The sequence below is a fragment of the Haemaphysalis longicornis genome, unplaced genomic scaffold (assembly GCF_048455015.1).
Source record: "Haemaphysalis longicornis isolate Haplotype H1 unplaced genomic scaffold, Haemaphysalis longicornis Haplotype H1 scaffold_1, whole genome shotgun sequence".
In the NCBI taxonomy this organism is placed as follows: domain Eukaryota; kingdom Metazoa; phylum Arthropoda; class Arachnida; order Ixodida; family Ixodidae; genus Haemaphysalis; species Haemaphysalis longicornis.
This window is the reverse complement of record NW_027526203.1, coordinates 301,653,501-301,669,989: the sequence shown is the minus strand read 5'-3', so window position 1 is coordinate 301,669,989 and position 16,489 is coordinate 301,653,501. Positions and strand designations below refer to the sequence as shown.

At 45.8% G+C, this 16,489-nt stretch overlaps 1 long non-coding RNA gene across 1 annotated transcript; it reads right to left on the bottom strand.

Annotated features, from left to right (window-relative positions):
• Positions 1–725: 725 nt before the first annotated feature.
• LOC144149321 (uncharacterized) lies at positions 726–6,217 on the bottom strand. The gene is made up of 3 exons (XR_013318266.1): positions 6,087–6,217; positions 3,593–3,728; positions 726–912 (listed from the first exon to the last, which is right to left on the bottom strand). It is a non-coding gene; the product is annotated as an uncharacterized LOC144149321 (long non-coding RNA).
• Between the last annotated feature and the right edge of the window lie 10,272 nt (positions 6,218–16,489).

The window sequence follows — 16,489 nt, the reverse complement described above, 5'->3', positions numbered from 1 at the left end:
ATAGTTTTGTGTAGTAAATTACCAAACCCGAATGTCAGGAGCCTAACGGCAGTCAGTACCAATAAATTGGCCGTAAGATGCCCACTCCATTTTAACTACGCAAGAGAAACACTAAGCTATTAGGCCATTTTTACTTTTATTTTCTGGCATAAAAGGAAGCGCTCACCTTTATGTTGATCATATGACATTTTCAAGGCGCCTACAGCAAAGCTTGGAGAAGAGAACACAGCAGCTTCATACGGCGATCGTAATTATATAAATACACGGGCGTAGCCTACAGCAAGCGTGTATTCGTACGCTTTCAGAGAGAGGAGGCTGGTTTTTCTTTCTTGGGTAACTCAAACGTGAAAAGTTTGGCCTCGTATCTGTCTGTTCACCGTTTCAACTGTTCTGTGTGTTCATCGTTTCAACTGTTCAACAAGCTCAGGGGGAGCTCCTTGCTTCAGTCACCATGAATATGTGCATTCGCTCCACAGGAAATCCCAAGGTTTGTTTTCCTGGGGCTTTCCTTATCCGCATCGTCGCCTTCACACGCAATGAGAACAGAATGTGTATTTGTTCGCCAAGTGCGTTACTTGAAACGAACCAATCATTCGGGAGAGGCAGGTTAAGAAAATCTTCCTTCTCGCAAAGAAGCCAACCATGTTCGAGAAGTCTGCCTGCACCTTTAAATGCCCAACGAAAGATGTCTATGTCAAACGGAATCGAAAGAATTCCGTTTGATCTCCGTCTGAAGCACAGTTTTTTTTGCACTTCATATAGAAACACATCGGCTGCGCTCTGCAATCTCCTGCGTTCAGGCATCCTTGGGTCTTCGAAGCTCTGCAGACACTGCTTGTTCAAGTTTTTTTCTGGCTCGAGCGTGCAGGCCCATCTGGAGCACCCTTTCCATTCCAGGAGGTAGCCCTTCCTCTGCAATCAAATAGCGTGAAAAATCAATGAAAAACACATTATTCCGCTGCATATGTTTCCATACCATAACGAGGGAGCTCATAAGAATATGCATGGCTAACATATCTCGATTGCTTACTCTTCTATATCTCGGAATTTGCAAAATATGTTTTACAGAAAGTTCGGTTATGAAAAGCCAGACCAAAAGCTGCGCTAGGGACGGGGTCTGAATACGAAGCACTGATGGGGGGCGCTGGAGAAGACATGCCCATGGAAGTTAATGCGCTACCTATACAGCTTATTTAAAGTGATATCTGCAAGGACTCTTGCGGAACCACACACGTATTTGGGTTTGTTTCGTTTACGTCAATGCGCACTTCTGTCGTCTCACAACCGAGGTTCGTCGGCTAATTTATTCGCGCATTGCGTCTTACATCATGTATTGACGCCGCGTGAAGCCCAAATTTAAATTTGTTTGGGTATTTCATAAGCCGGAAAGGAATTGTTACTGTATTACTCTATAATCTTCTGTTAGCATCGAATTAGAAATTTACCAGCCCCAAAGAAATAGATCCGAGTGGGCCCACTACGAAAGTAGTAAACTGGCCTCGGATTTTCATTTTAAAACTTCGCCCTTAACAATAATTTATTTATTATACGCAATTCTAATTCATAAACACGTATCAATATTTTATTTGTTTTTATGCAAGAAGTTTTAGAATCATTTACACACATTCCGGTTTTGCACCACCGGCCACATTTCTACACGTTGCAAATTGCTGCAGAGGCGCTTTGTTGCAAAATAACTACATCGGTTCGGTGCGTTTTGGTTTCATCTTTGTCACAGCTGCCCGTACAAACGTTTTACATATACCTGTCACTTGTGTACCACCCGCAGAAGCAGAAAAAGCCATGCATACGTTCCCGGGTACGGGTGGAGCCTATTCAGCTTACTGCTAACGTTTCACTTGCGCGGCTTAGGTATTCTACTACTTCATACAAACATACCTAGTACACCGGCACTGTTTCTAAACCAACTTTGTGTCCTTAATGATAGTGTCCTTCACGCAACTCATTAAGTGGCGTCGGGCAACGAACAGAACTGGTTTTGTATTCCTGTAGAGCTTCCGAGATCTACTACGACCCGCGGTTGTTTCGTTTGGCCAGTCAATACCACCGGCTTTGTAGGCAACTATCTGCCCATGCTCGGCGATTCCGTGCACAATTTTTTTTTTGCTTCTTTGGCTTTTTTAGCCCTTTCCGGCGCCCGGAACCGGGTTGCGCTGCATTCGATCCTCACCGTTCGTCGTCCTTTGAAGTCTTCTATTCGTCAGCTATAATACGCGCGTGCCTGGCCTGCAGCCGTTGTTATATCGTCTTTTTCTCGGTCCGTTGCACTTAGTGCAGATCCACCGTGAGGGGAGAGCAAACCTGCTGTGGGCTTTACGGTGCGCTTAAATGAGGAGCTGTTTTGACGGGGAAGCCTTACATGGCTATGTTTGCTAAAGCACGCCTCCGGAGCCATCGTGCCTCATAGCTCACGTGTAGCTGCGGCGTGTAAAGCCTTCAAATTTGAAATTTGAAATTTTTTCGCGCGCTGCCTCCTGCTGGCGCCAGCTACTATGTGCAGGTCGCAATCTACACAGCCGGTTGTGGTCTCTGTGCAGATATCTGGGGCGTGCATAGGTTCAACAGTGGCACCAGCACTAAGCAACATTTTATTTTGGGAAGTTGACCGAGCCGTAAAACAAGATTTGTATTTATATTTATTTGGATATTGAATAAGTATTTGGTGTTTATAGATCTAACGCATTTTATTCGGTTTTCAAGCTGTTTAAGGAGAGGGGCAAAGGTTTCTACCTTTACGTCTAAGTTCCGAGGGACAATGTGCTTCAATTCTCCTTGAACTTTCGCTACTATTCCAAAGCAATCATGTTTGCTGGTCGTATTCCCCCGGGTCCAGCCCTTTCTAAGTTTCCACTCGGCCCACTCGGAGATTGTCAAGAACGTGTTGGCCACGTCGTGCCTTTGCTCAGCGCTAAAGAAGTCCTGTTCGCATATCGTGCGCGAAAGTTTTTCGCGCCAAGTTGGTAGATTGGAAGTATCTGGGTTCCCGCGCACGGCTCTTCGTGTGTGCTGCAGCGACTGTTCAAATGGCTGAAGCGAGGACAAATGATAAACTGAATACGGGGGCAATGCTATCAGATGGGCGAAGAAAAATCGCAGTTATTCTCTATCCGCGTTCTGCCTCGCGCCATTTGAAAACTATCGCTGGTCATTAAAACGTGAACGTTATCTTCCGCGCGGCCAGGAAGCGCAGAATCATGTGCGCGAGTATTGACAGAAGGGTTGCAGGAAGGAAGAGGAGCTACTGGTGGTGACAAGTTCTCTTTAAAGCACTCTACACTTTCACAGACTGCGTATGCGGCGTGATATACTCCGTCGCTTTATCATGCGGTGGCACGTATTTAGACCAAACGGGACGGGACGGTGCCTAATTACCGCTTAAAGAGAGCACGCTAGCTATCCGAACTGGGGGCGCCGTCACACCTTTCACTCCATTGCCACCAGTGCGGCTGCGGCCCCGAGCTCAATCAAATGGTTATTGTGATGAAGCACAAGAGCCAGCGCACCCGGGAATACGTACGTGGGCCATCATTCAATTGCATTGACAGACAAGTGTTGCATTGACAAGTGTTACCTGCGGTAAGGGGGGTAGCCAGCACCGTTCGAAGACTTCGGGGTGAAGGGGACTTCCTTTTTACCCCCACGGCCGTGGCTCGAGCGTCTACGCCATGCGAGGGACAGTCCACGGGCAACGAACACTTGTGTGCTACCTGCAGCACCCAGACCCGATTGTGAGTCTCTCGCTAAGCATGTAGCGTCTGATAATTCGGAAGGAGTGGCTCGTTGAAATAACATAAGCTAGCCAGCCTGTCAGGAGTGTCAAGCAGTGAGCATATGCAGATCATTTCTGTTTTGCTTAAAAAAAAATGGGAATTTCGGAGTGGTAGTAATGAAAGAAAAGGGAGAGAAACATATATCCGATATCCCACACCCGGATATATATAGGTAGATAGATAGATAGATAGATAACGCGCACCAAGTGCGTCAAATAGCTCATGAACTACTACAGCTTTCTGTTCTTGTTTTCATGGATACCTACTTATCTACCGTTTTTATTTTCCACTATCCAGGTGAGCGTCAGTTTGAAAACAAATTATGCCCTTCGACAAGTAGGCACGGTGTAGGTGTAGACCCTCGCTGATGCGCAATGGAACAATCTTGTGGCCTGTTTGCTCCTGCACAGTCAAAGCGAGACAAATTTTGTGGTGCAGTGCGAAGCTAATGTTTCTTATCGCCTGCCTTCAGCGCGCAGAGAAGGGGATATTTCTTTTTTTCAGCCTTGCACACTACGCACGTGACCAGAACAAACATATGCTTGCAAAGTTGGTGCTCATCCCTTTTTTCTATTTCGCGTCCGAGAACAGAGCGCTTATTTTCCTGCGATATATTGGAAATGAAAGCTGCGTGAGCGTGCAGGAGGTTGACGGTACGCTAAAGATAAAAAGGCCGCAATAGACAGTGTCAGCGCATTATCAACAGCTCATGGTAGAACCGATTCGACGTGAACCGGTAACAGTTATTTATTTTTCAGTTCAGTTCCGGATGGTGTTCGGTGTGTTAAAAACATAACGGTTCGGATTCGTGTTCAGTTCCGGTCAAAATACCGGTTCGGTTTAGTATTTTGGCTAGGTTTGGTTCCGGTTCGACACACTCATATAACTAGTAGAAAAAAAAAACTTCTGGAGGAAGCAGAGGGAATAATGCAAAAAGGAATTGTCTCACGATGAAAAACCAAACGGTACTTACTAATGTTTCGGCTGGTGGACCAGCCTTTATCGGTTTAACACATGCACTCTGGACAGACATATGCTTTTATAGGTGCGGAAAGTGCGCTGCACTGCGCCCTTGTTAATAAAATAAGATTGCGCGTTAGGGCGAGGAAAAGTGGAAAGAGAGAGGCATGGTACACACTGTAACAGCCTACAAATATGTTGTGGTGAGGTGCCAGTACGCTTGCTCCAGCAGTTTCGTAAACACTGTATTTGGGTTGATAGAATGTCGGTTTCAAAACGAAGGGAAGCACTGCGACGTTTAGTGGCTGTACTTGGGAGGTAGCTTATGCATGCGAACTTTGGTGTATTGGCTTGAAGGGAATTAGAAGCGAAAAGACAATTCCGTGTATAATCGGTCAGATACGACAAGGCTTGGTTTACATCCGCTCCGCTGTTAAAGAACAGGTGCATGTGCGAAATATTCGCGTTACTAAGACTGAACCTTTAAGCTGCTCTTCTAAAATATCCACCTGAAAATATCCCCAGTGTAAGAGGCCAAAAGGATGCAATGCGAATGATGGCGAGGAAATGCCGATATTGTTGGACAACAAAACGAGGGACAGGCAACCAGTGCCGCTGCTAAATAGAGCAACGAGACCACTGATACGATCACAACGCGAAGCAAGGTGTGCGAGGGGCGTACGAGCACGAGGTCGCGGGTGCGATTCCGGACGCGGCGGCCGCTTTTCTGGTGGAGGCGAAAAGCAAAAACGCCCGTGTGTTCGAGATTTCAGCGCACGTTAAAGATCCACAGGCGGTCAAAATTAATCCGGAGCCCTCCACTACGGCCCGCCTCACCGCCTGCGTTGCGTCGGCGCTTTAAACCCTACAATCAATCAGCGAGGGGCGTACAAAAAACAGTGTTGCGGGCTTCTGAAGACGAAGCAATCATGGCTATCGGGCCGAGCGCACGCGAGGAAGGGGGAATAAGTAGATTATTGCAAGGTCCACCAGTGGATCTTGCAATAACTGCTTGGAACGGCTAACTGGGGTGGTCTAAATTATTCCGTAGCCTCATTACGTTCATAAATCTCGGGTGCAGCTTTGGTACGAAAAAACAAAACAAATTAATTATTCCCTGGTGTGTTTCATTGCTACTATTACCGGTAGCGCAAGCTCTGTCATTCACTACTGTGCCTGTCCGGGCTTCGCATCAAGGTAACCCATTACCAACAAGTAAAAAATGAAGCTGTGCATGTGTTAATGGGGTGCCCTAACCCATTGGAGAAGTGTTCTAAAAAAAACACTTCTCCAAAACACGCGGAGACAAGCTGGAAAATGACAGCAATTACGTACCTTTAGAGCCCTTTGTCCTTGAAATGGATGACCTGACGGTAGCTGTCTCGAATCGGCCCGCTGCTGCGCCGCGCTGGCACAGTAGTCGTGAAAACCTTTCGGCGCCCCGATTTATGTGCTTCGCATTCAGTGCGCGAACTATCTGACGCAAGCGTTGGATCCCTTCATATGGCTTTGTTCACACAATCGCAGTTGATAATACAATGCCCGAAGAACACAGCGCGACGATGATGGGGTGTTTATTTATTTTTTTTTAATTCAATTCTGCCAGAATTGGAACAAGGCCTTGGGCAGGCGTGGGCAGAAGAGACAAGGAAACCCATCGGACATGCGCATTGCACATCAGGAAGTACATTATATAATAATACACGGGTAAAAAAGTACATAACAATACAAAAATAAGGCATGAGAGTGCTGCCAACAGTAGCAAGCAAGCAAGCACACGCAATGCGCGGATAAGCTGCATGAGTCTTATATGAACACGTAACTGCGCTATGCGCGTCAGGACTGACGGCAACAAGAAGAAAAGCGTAACGACAAGACATGGTGTCTAAAAGTCATGCTCATATATTCCTCATACGTATATCAGCAAGAAAATGTAAGCTTAAGTTTCCTTTAACATGCGCACAAAGGATGCAGTAGTAGGGAAGTAGCACCAAGTTGGATCGTAGTCGGTTCCACTCGCGTTTAGTCTGTGGAAAGAATGAATTTTGAAAGACGTTCGACAAGCAATCTCGGATAGTTTTTTCAGTGTGAAAGGCTCGGGAGGAACGCTTGTTGACATGTGTTAAGTATGCGTGGGTATCAAGACCCAGGTCCATTTCCGTCGTACCGCGCCACCGTTCAAGACGGGGACAGTGCCGCCCCAGCAGGACCGTGCACTCCGTAGGAAACGACAAGTGGCAACTTAGTCGTGACAACGCGCTGATGGTTACAGCCGCGGGAACAAAATCTGAGGGAAATAAACCACCTAATAAAATCACTTCGCAGTTGTTATCTGTACGTTTCTTTTTTTTTTTCATATGTACAAAAGGCGGAAGTGCGAGCAATCCCTGCACTGAAAGCCAAAGCTATAGCTTCAGGCTAAACTGAACCTTTTCCTCCTTATGGTTTGAACAGGTGTTGAAGGATTTGTGAAAACTTACATGAAGACGGATTCTTTATTTACCTAACCTCCTTACCGCTGGTTTTTGTTTACATCATTTTTGGTTTGCATAAGTTCGCGTCCTAGGTTCGTTACACGAAAGGCACGCGTTTGTACACCATGCTATTCCATTATTAATTATGGCGGTTCACTTTCAATCAAAAGATACCCTATTTACTGTAATCAAGCTGCTGTTTCGACTACCCATAATTAGTGAACGCTGGAAACAAAAATTCCCCGCATTTCCCCGAGAGGAAGAATGTGAAAGTGCGAATGCACGAGTTGAATTTGCGCGGTTCGGTAATGTTCGCGAAAGAGAGATCACACACACACACACAACTACAAAGAAAGAAAGATGCACTTATTCACAGACACCTATTTGTGTTGTCGTTGTACTTGATTGCTAGAGCGGTTCTCAGCTTTGAAATTTCGTGTCAGTACTCCTTTAAGCGGGTGCATTAGCCCTTCTCACGCCCGATTCCTGGCCAATCCCCCACGTGGGTATGTGCCATGTCAGCGGCCAGGCAGCGCGCGCCCATCTCCCCCCGTTGCCAAGGAAGACGAGGAGATTCCTGGCCAATCCCCCACGTGGGTATGCTATGCGGACATCGCCGGTGGACGCAGGTTCAGGGTCGCTTAAGAAGTGCATCGCACTTAAAAAACCTGCAGCATGTGAATCGATGCGGAGAGCGGCTTATTGCTACTGTTTGAAATGCGTCAATGACGTCTTCTTTTTTTGTATAAATCTCTGCACGTGTGCTGTGGCTATAGTTTTTAAACTAAGCCGTCTGCAAGGCACAGTTCACTTTAGTAAGTAAAGCTCCGATGGGCACGAAGCAACGCAGCAAGCTGCCAGTACACGCCAAAGTCATCTGGCACATTGCGCTTATCATAACGTCACATCATATTTACTTTGTTTTTCATTCTCTTATAACAAATCTTTCCAAACATAGGGATTTCGCGTGGAGGGGGAGCAGGGGTATGATTTATATTGCGCTTATCATAACGTCACATCATATTTACTTTGTTTTTCATTCTCTTATAACAAACGCTTCCAAGCATAGGGATTTCGCGTGGAGGGGGAGCAGGGGTATGATTTATATTGCGCTTATCATAACGTCACATCATATTTACTTTGTTTTTCATTCTCTTATAACAAACGCTTCCAAGCATAGGGATTTCGCGTGGAGGGGGAGCAGGGGTATGATTTATATTGCGCTTATCATAACGTCACATCATATTTACTTTGTTTTTCATTCTCTTATAACAAACGCTTCCAAGCATAGGGATTTCGCGTGCAGGGGGAGCAGGGGTATGATTTATATTGCGCTTATCATAACGTCACATCATATTTACTTTGTTTTTCATTCTCTTATAACAAATGCTTCCAAGCATAGGGATTTCGCGTGGAGGGGGAGCAGGGGTATGATTTATATTGCGCTTATCATAACGTCACATCATATTTACTTTGTTTTTCATTCTCTTATAACAAATGCTTCCAAGCATAGGGATTTCGCGTGCAGGGGGAGCAGGGGTTTGATTTATATTGCGCTTATCATAACGTCACATCATATTTACTTTGTTTTTCATTCTCTTATAACAAATGTTTCCAAGCATAGGGATTTCGCGTGCAGGGGGAGCAGGGGTATGATTTATACTGCGCTTATCATAACGTCACATCATATTTACTTTGTTTTTCATTCTCTTATAACAAACGCTTCCAAGCATAGGGATTTCGCGTGGAGGGGGAGCAGGGGTATGATTTATATTGCGCTTATCATAACGTCACATCATATTTACTTTGTTTTTCATTCTCTTATAACAAATGCTTCCAAGCATAGGGATTTCGCGTGCAGGGGGAGCAGGGGTATGATTTATATTGCGCTTATCATAACGTCACATCATATTTACTTTGTTTTCATTCTTATATAACAAATGCTTCCAAGCATAGGGATTTCGCGTGGAGGGGGAGCAGGGGTTTGATTTATATAGCGCTTATCATAACGTCACGTCATGTTTACTTTGTTTTCATTCTTTTATAACAAATGTTTCCAAGCATAGGGATTTCGCGTGGAGGGGGAGCAGGGGTTTGATTTATATAGCGCTTATCATAACGTCACGTCATGTTTACTTTGTTTTTCATTCTTTTATAACAAATGTTTCCAAGCATAGGGATTTCGCGTGCAGGGGGAGCAGGGGTTTGATTTATATTGCGCTTATCATAACGTCACATCATATTTACTTTGTTTTTCATTCTCTTATAACAAATGTTTCCAAGCATAGGGATTTCGCGTGCAGGGGGAGCAGGGGTATGATTTATACTGCGCTTATCATAACGTCACATCATATTTACTTTGTTTTTCATTCTCTTATAACAAACGCTTCCAAGCATAGGGATTTCGCGTGGAGGGGGAGCAGGGGTATGATTTATATTGCGCTTATCATAACGTCACATCATATTTACTTTGTTTTTCATTCTCTTATAACAAATGCTTCCAAGCATAGGGATTTCGCGTGCAGGGGGAGCAGGGGTATGATTTATATTGCGCTTATCATAACGTCACATCATATTTACTTTGTTTTCATTCTTATATAACAAATGCTTCCAAGCATAGGGATTTCGCGTGGAGGGGGAGCAGGGGTTTGATTTATATAGCGCTTATCATAACGTCACGTCATGTTTACTTTGTTTTCATTCTTTTATAACAAATGTTTCCAAGCATAGGGATTTCGCGTGGAGGGGGAGCAGGGGTTTGATTTATATAGCGCTTATCATAACGTCACGTCATGTTTACTTTGTTTTTCATTCTTTTATAACAAATGTTTCCAAGCATAGGGATTTCGCGTGGAGGGGGAGCAGGGGTTTGATTTATATAGCGCTTATCATAACGTCACGTCATGTTTACTTTGTTTTTCATTCTTTTATAACAAATGTTTCCAAGCATAGGGATTTCGCGTGGAGGGGGAGCAGGGGTTTGATTTATATAGCGCTTATCATAACGTCACGTCATGTTTACTTTGTTTTTCATTCTCTTATAACAAATGTTCCCAACCATAGAAATTTCGCGTGGAGGGGGAGCAGGGGTTTGATTTATATAGCGCGTATAATAACGTCACACCATATTTACTTTGTTTTTCATTCTCTTATAACAAATGTTTCCAAGCATAGGGATTTCGCGTGGAGGGGGAGCAGGGGTTTGATTTATATAGCGCTTATCATAACGTCACATCATATTTACTTTGTTTTTCATTCTCTTATAACAAATGTTTCCAAGCATAGGGATTTCGCGTGGAGGGGGAGCAGGGGTTTGATTTATATAGCGCTTATCATAACGTCACGTCATGTTTACTTTGTTTTTCATTCTTTTATAACAAATGTTTCCAAGCATAGGGATTTCGCGTGGAGGGGGAGCAGGGGTTTGATTTATATAGCGCTTATCATAACGTCACGTCATGTTTACTTTGTTTTTCATTCTCTTATAACAAATGTTCCCAGCCATAGAAATTTCGCGTGGAGGGGGAGCAGGGGTTTGATTTATATAGCGCTTATAATAACGTCACATCATATTTACTTTGTTTTTCATTCTCTTATAACAAATGTTTCCAAGCATAGGGATTTCGCGTGGAGGGGGAGCATGGGTTTGATTTATATTGCGCTTATCATAACGTCTGGTCATGTTTACTTTGTTTTTTTTTTATTCTTTTATAACAAATGTTTCCAAGCATTGGTATTTCCCGAGGAGAGGGAGCAGGGGTTTGATTTCACACGGTCGGATTTCAAAAACAGCCACAATATAGAGAAATCGGTGAGAATATTACTTCAAGTATACTCGAGCCAGAATATACCGATGAATTTGTAATTTCAAATAAAATCAGAGCTTTTATTTTTCCTTTAACAAGGGAGGGTACAAGGTTTCAATTCGTTCGCTGTAAAAATGGAAATAAAGGCAAAGCGAGAACTATTGAAGGCATACTTTGGCGAAGAAACGGGTACGTTAGCTATTAGCTGTTCAAGACTGAGATCTGTAGCCTATCGATTTCATAAATGCGAGCTTCATATTTATTTCAGAGATATTGTTAACAAAATCGAATGTCATTACAGGTACATGGCTGTTTAGACAAAAAAACACGCACACATGCTCCTCCTAACGTCACAAGTAGAATAACACCCCGGCTTCCTAAATCTTGAAGATAGGGATAAGGGTGTAGGAATGTGTTCTTGTTCACTTAGAAAAACTGTTCTCCGGAAATTTGGAGGCCGATTGCAGACAGTTCCGATCAACGTAGCCAGAATTTCGCCATGGTTCACAAAAATACAGAAAAAATAGAAGTTGAATGCAGTCTCCGACTTTGGGATCTCCTTCTGTATGCATCATTGTGTAATGTTTTTTGTGTTTATAATAGAACATCAATGAATTGAATCGAACTGAACTGAACCGCCCACCATTGACCCCTCGGTGCAAATTAACATTGGCCGTTTTACAAGAGCATTGCGAAAATTATGGTCCAATGGGGCTAGTTTTGTAGGCGCTTGGGGCGTCTCCCGCTGCTCTCCCATTTGGATCCTCAACTGCGCCGCCTTCATTATGTTAGATGTCTTTCCTGAATTTTTTCGGCGCGTGGTAGTGGACGTAGCCCTCCCGTCTTAAGCCGATTGGCCTTGATTTGGTGTACTGACCACCGTGCTGAATACTTCAATCAACGATGAAAAAGCGCGCGCATGCGTCTGTAAACATTGCGCACAGCTCTTATTATTTTTACACCGTGTATTTTGAGGCAGCTGTGGTCATTTTGTAATCATGTCATCATTTTGTGGGAAACATTTTTCCCCTGTGATATTACATTTGCCATTGAAACCCAATTATGATAAAAATTCGGCCGCAATCGCAATTAAGATGCGAAGACTGAGGCGACAGCGGACCTGGTGGTCGATACTAGCTTAAACTTGGCTTTTCTTAGGTCTGCCCATTCACTTCAACTCAGCCAAAGTCCAAAGCCAACGGCCACTCTACAAACCGCGCTGCTGAGCACGAGGTCGCGGGTTCGATTCCCGGCCGCGGCGGCTGCTTTTCTGATGGAGGCGAAAAGCAAAAACGCCCGTGTGTACGAGATTTCGGCGCACGATAAAGATCCCCAGGTGGTCAAAATTAATCCGGAGCCCTTCACTACGGCGCGCCTCATCGTCTGCGTTGCGTCGGGGCGTTAAACCCTACAATCAAATCAAATCACTCTACAAACCCAAAGGAAGTGCTGAGCGCCAAGAATGCGATGATAGCGTAATCGGATAGACGCCGGTTTCATGAAGCCAGGGACCCATTTTTGACTCCGAACACGAGAAGTGGTTTTTTTTCTTGAGGCGCGCACTCCCCACACCTACTCGTCGGCTCCTCGCCTCCTCGCCATTTTCCCTGACAGTTCTTGGCCTAGCACTTTCCTTCTCTCCACTTTGCTGCACCGAGTTTTTGAGCGACGCCAGACACGGATGGAACTCGCAAGCTTAAACAGCTCAGCTGTTTAAAAAGTGAAGGCGATGTTAGATCGCCCGCAGCTGCTCTTGCTTCAGCTTCTGGTTATCTTACACGCGCTAAATGCGGAATGCGTGCCTTGACACGCTCCGAACCAATATATCGGGGGAAGTACTGTCCATTATTACCGATAGTCATTATTGCATTGTTGTATTCACTGCTTACGTCAGCAACCTGATTGGTGCCCGCCACAGCTTTCCGAGAGTCAGGGTTCTGTGGGGCTGGTGTGCACCTGTTCTGCTCACGTGCCATCACGTTCAGGTGTCACGCGGTACACACTGTGTTACAACTTTTGCGGTTCAATTCACATTTTAGAGGGCAGCTCTTATGCGTCCGCTCCAGGGGTTTGTCAGCGTAGGCGTCGGCATCGGCATTGGCGTCTGTGTAACCGAGAGAACGAAGACGACACCGAAGCGAGGCAAGCGGCATCGCGAGCCACCGTGTGTCGAGAGAAGAGGACGCCGCTGATAGGAAAGCTGTAGCGCGTGCCGTTGTGTGTTCGCCACGAGCCGCCGTGTGTCGAAAGAAGAGGAAACTGGAGAGAGGGAAGCTTTAGCGCATGCCGTTGTGTGTTCGCCGATGACGCGATCACTAATGCGTAGCACGTCCACCGATACCAATGTGGAAACAAAGCGCAGCATAACAGGAGGTGTCTGCGGCGCGGCTGTGGACCGCACCCACTCGCTGGCTCCCGCGATGCCCGGATTAGCGTGAAGTCGCACCGCGAAGAAGGAGTAATATGTGAAGAATAAAAGTGGTCTGTAACCATACATATACGTCTGTCCGAAATTATTTGCCTTAACATATTTTGGATAGTCGAGCCAGCTAAACAGCTGCGCTCACATTTCGCATTAGGGAGTGTCGTAATCGTCAGCCAATTTTTTGTAAATTTTGTGAAGTTGGCACATAAGCCCCTTAAAGCTCTCGATTCGTGGCCAATGCCCCAAACGGGTATGTGGCACGAAGAAAGGATTAACAAGTTTTGTTCCACCGCTGGCAAACTGCGGAGATAGTGTGGTTGGTAACGCGCTTTTCTACGGCGCTGGAAGCCCGAGTTGAAATCCGATCGGAAGACAAGTGTTTTTTATTTATTTACTCTTTACAGCGGCAGCCCTTTTCTGTACCGAACAGCTACAACCGCACTTTTTCGCAGAATGGGGCACTTAAAGCTTTCGCCCTAGTAGGCGTTGAGAAGAAGGATGGGCCTGCGCCGGAGTGGAATGGTAAATGATTCCGGCCCAGGTTGAAGGTGATAAGGGCCGGACCCTTTCTCGAGCGACGCTGCTTGACGATGACGTTTTTTGGGGGTAGGGGTGCTGGGAGCGGTTTCAAAATCTGATTCCTCCTGACTGTGAGGTGTGAGGGCTGTGCGACGTGGTTGTTTGCCACTTGCCCGTTCAGCGAAATTTAATGAAAACCCCCTCGGACTGCGGCACATTAGCTTTACTATCGACACCGGAACAAAATATTCAGAATAAAAAAAAACTGAGATTGAAACGCATGACAGCAGCGTTGAAGCTAACAAAGGCTTGTGTAGAGGCTAGTTGGTATGGCCTGGAATTCAAATTTAGCGTGCGTTGTATCCTTGGACGAATGACATGTAGGAACAGTGGGACAGACAAATAACACGCATATCGCCTTTTGTTCCGAAGGCGCAGAACATACCACGTAAATATTGTACCTGCCTGCCACATTTTTCAGTGTGTGCGAAACTCTGTGCACGTACGGGAGCACTACCGGGGACTTTTCTGTGTAGTTTCGCTTTTCCTTTCGGTTTGTCATGAATTTTTCTGAGGCACTTATAGCCACGGAAACCACCCCCTGCTTCGTGTATCCGCTGGACCTAAGGCGCTCAGCTTGAAAGCTCAAACTTCAAGAACAATGCCCAGAAACATTTATGACCAAAATAAAGCGAAACCATATAAAAAAAATCGCGCCAATCCACCCCGTGAATGTGGTTGGAAAGCAAAGCTGTAAACGGTACCCCCAACGATTACCCATGCCACGTCACTTAAATTCACTCACATCGCTCTACAAATAGTAAAACCAGAGGGAAGTGAAATGCACTTAACCCCACCATTTATTACTTCAAAGAGATATTTATGGTAAGGTTAAATGAATGCATGATACATGAACGGTGGTTGGTTGAGTTGTATTGGTGTAGCACAAAAGTGGATACTTTTTTTATAAAGTTAAAGTAAGCTCCAACACGGTGTTAGACGATCTGACTTCTCCGTCTCTGCGCAGCGGACGGAGGCAACGAGATTTGTGGCAGAGACGGAGGAGGAGCAGGAGGAAGAAATACTTCTGCTCAGATTTCTGAACGGCCAAGAGTACAGCCCAGGGGAGCGATTCCGTCTTCAGTGGAGCCCATATGCGATCCGCGTGGCCTCTGTTCTGTCCACCCGCTTAAGCTGTGTAGGTAGAGAGGATCTGGACAGTAGCATCTCCCATTGCTCTTGTTGGGTAGTTGACGGAAAGAGAGGAGGGTGCTCAGGGCTAAAGTCGCACACCCCGATTACGGGGCGGAGTGTTCCTACTTCTGAGCAAAATTTTCATTCAGCGTCGTAACGATCCGGATGCATTAAGTGAAGACGCGTAGGCTGTGGGAAGGAGCCCGGATTGTATGAGCCGTAGGGTAGTTTGTTGTTCTCTGGAAAGCTCAGGGTAAGACGAAGGTACGGTCTGTCTCAGAAGGCGAAAATGCTGGGTTATGTCCCTGAACGTGACAAGCGGGTGACTGTCCTCGTGCAGCTCCGTAGCACGGGAGGTAATAGCGCAGGCTTGTTGGGTGGGCGTATTCATTGCCCTCTATTTAAGCGTGAGGGGGTCTCCAGATGAGCTGAATGAAACCATTTGGGGAGTGGTTTTTAGCATGCGCAGTGCAGGTCAGGACACCTAACACCACTGGTAATTCCAGTAGGCTTGCTGGGAATCGGTGACTACCCTCCGAACCCATGGTTGAGTGAGAGCCAAGGTGATGGCTGCCTCTTCTGCTGCCGTGATTTCTTGGGTCCTAAGGGAGGTACACGCAAAGAGGTTGGTTCTGGAAGTAGCCACGATGATGGCGTATTGCTGCCCTCGATGTTTGGAGGCGTCTGTGTGCATAACTGCATGATCCCCACCGAGGGTGGTGTTTAACGCTTGAGACCGTGCTTTTCGGTGACCCTCGTCATGTGAGGGGCCAAATTTCTAAGTCTAGTGAGCATCCTTAGTTTCAGTCGCCAAGAGTCTGGGAGTACGTCAAGCGGAGTGACATTCTGGGCTGCCCAGCCAATCTGGTGAAGCATGCGGTTACCCACCCCAGTTCTGATTCCGACCTTCTGGTTAGAAAGATGGCCTTATATCAGGTCTTCCACCGTGTTGTAGAGCCCCGTGCTAAGCAGCCTCTGTGTGGACGCACTCATGAGAAGACCAATGAGAAGACCAATGGCCTGCTCGACAGCCCTTCTAATCATTATATAAAGCATCTCTGTCCTCCTTGTCAAGAAGAAGACAGGGGGTTGATGTAAGTGACTCTCGAGAAGACAAAAGATTAAATTAATCGAAAAGTAGCGGATTCCTTTAGGCCTCGCTTCTTGGTGGCAACTCGCCTGATCATGTGTATGATTTGATTAATGCTGTTTTTGAGGCGCTGCAAGAAGACGTCACTCTTGGTGTTAGCCTGGAGATGTAGACCCAGGATCTTGATGCTAGGGATTGGAGTGATGGCCTGGCCATCAAGGAGTATTTGA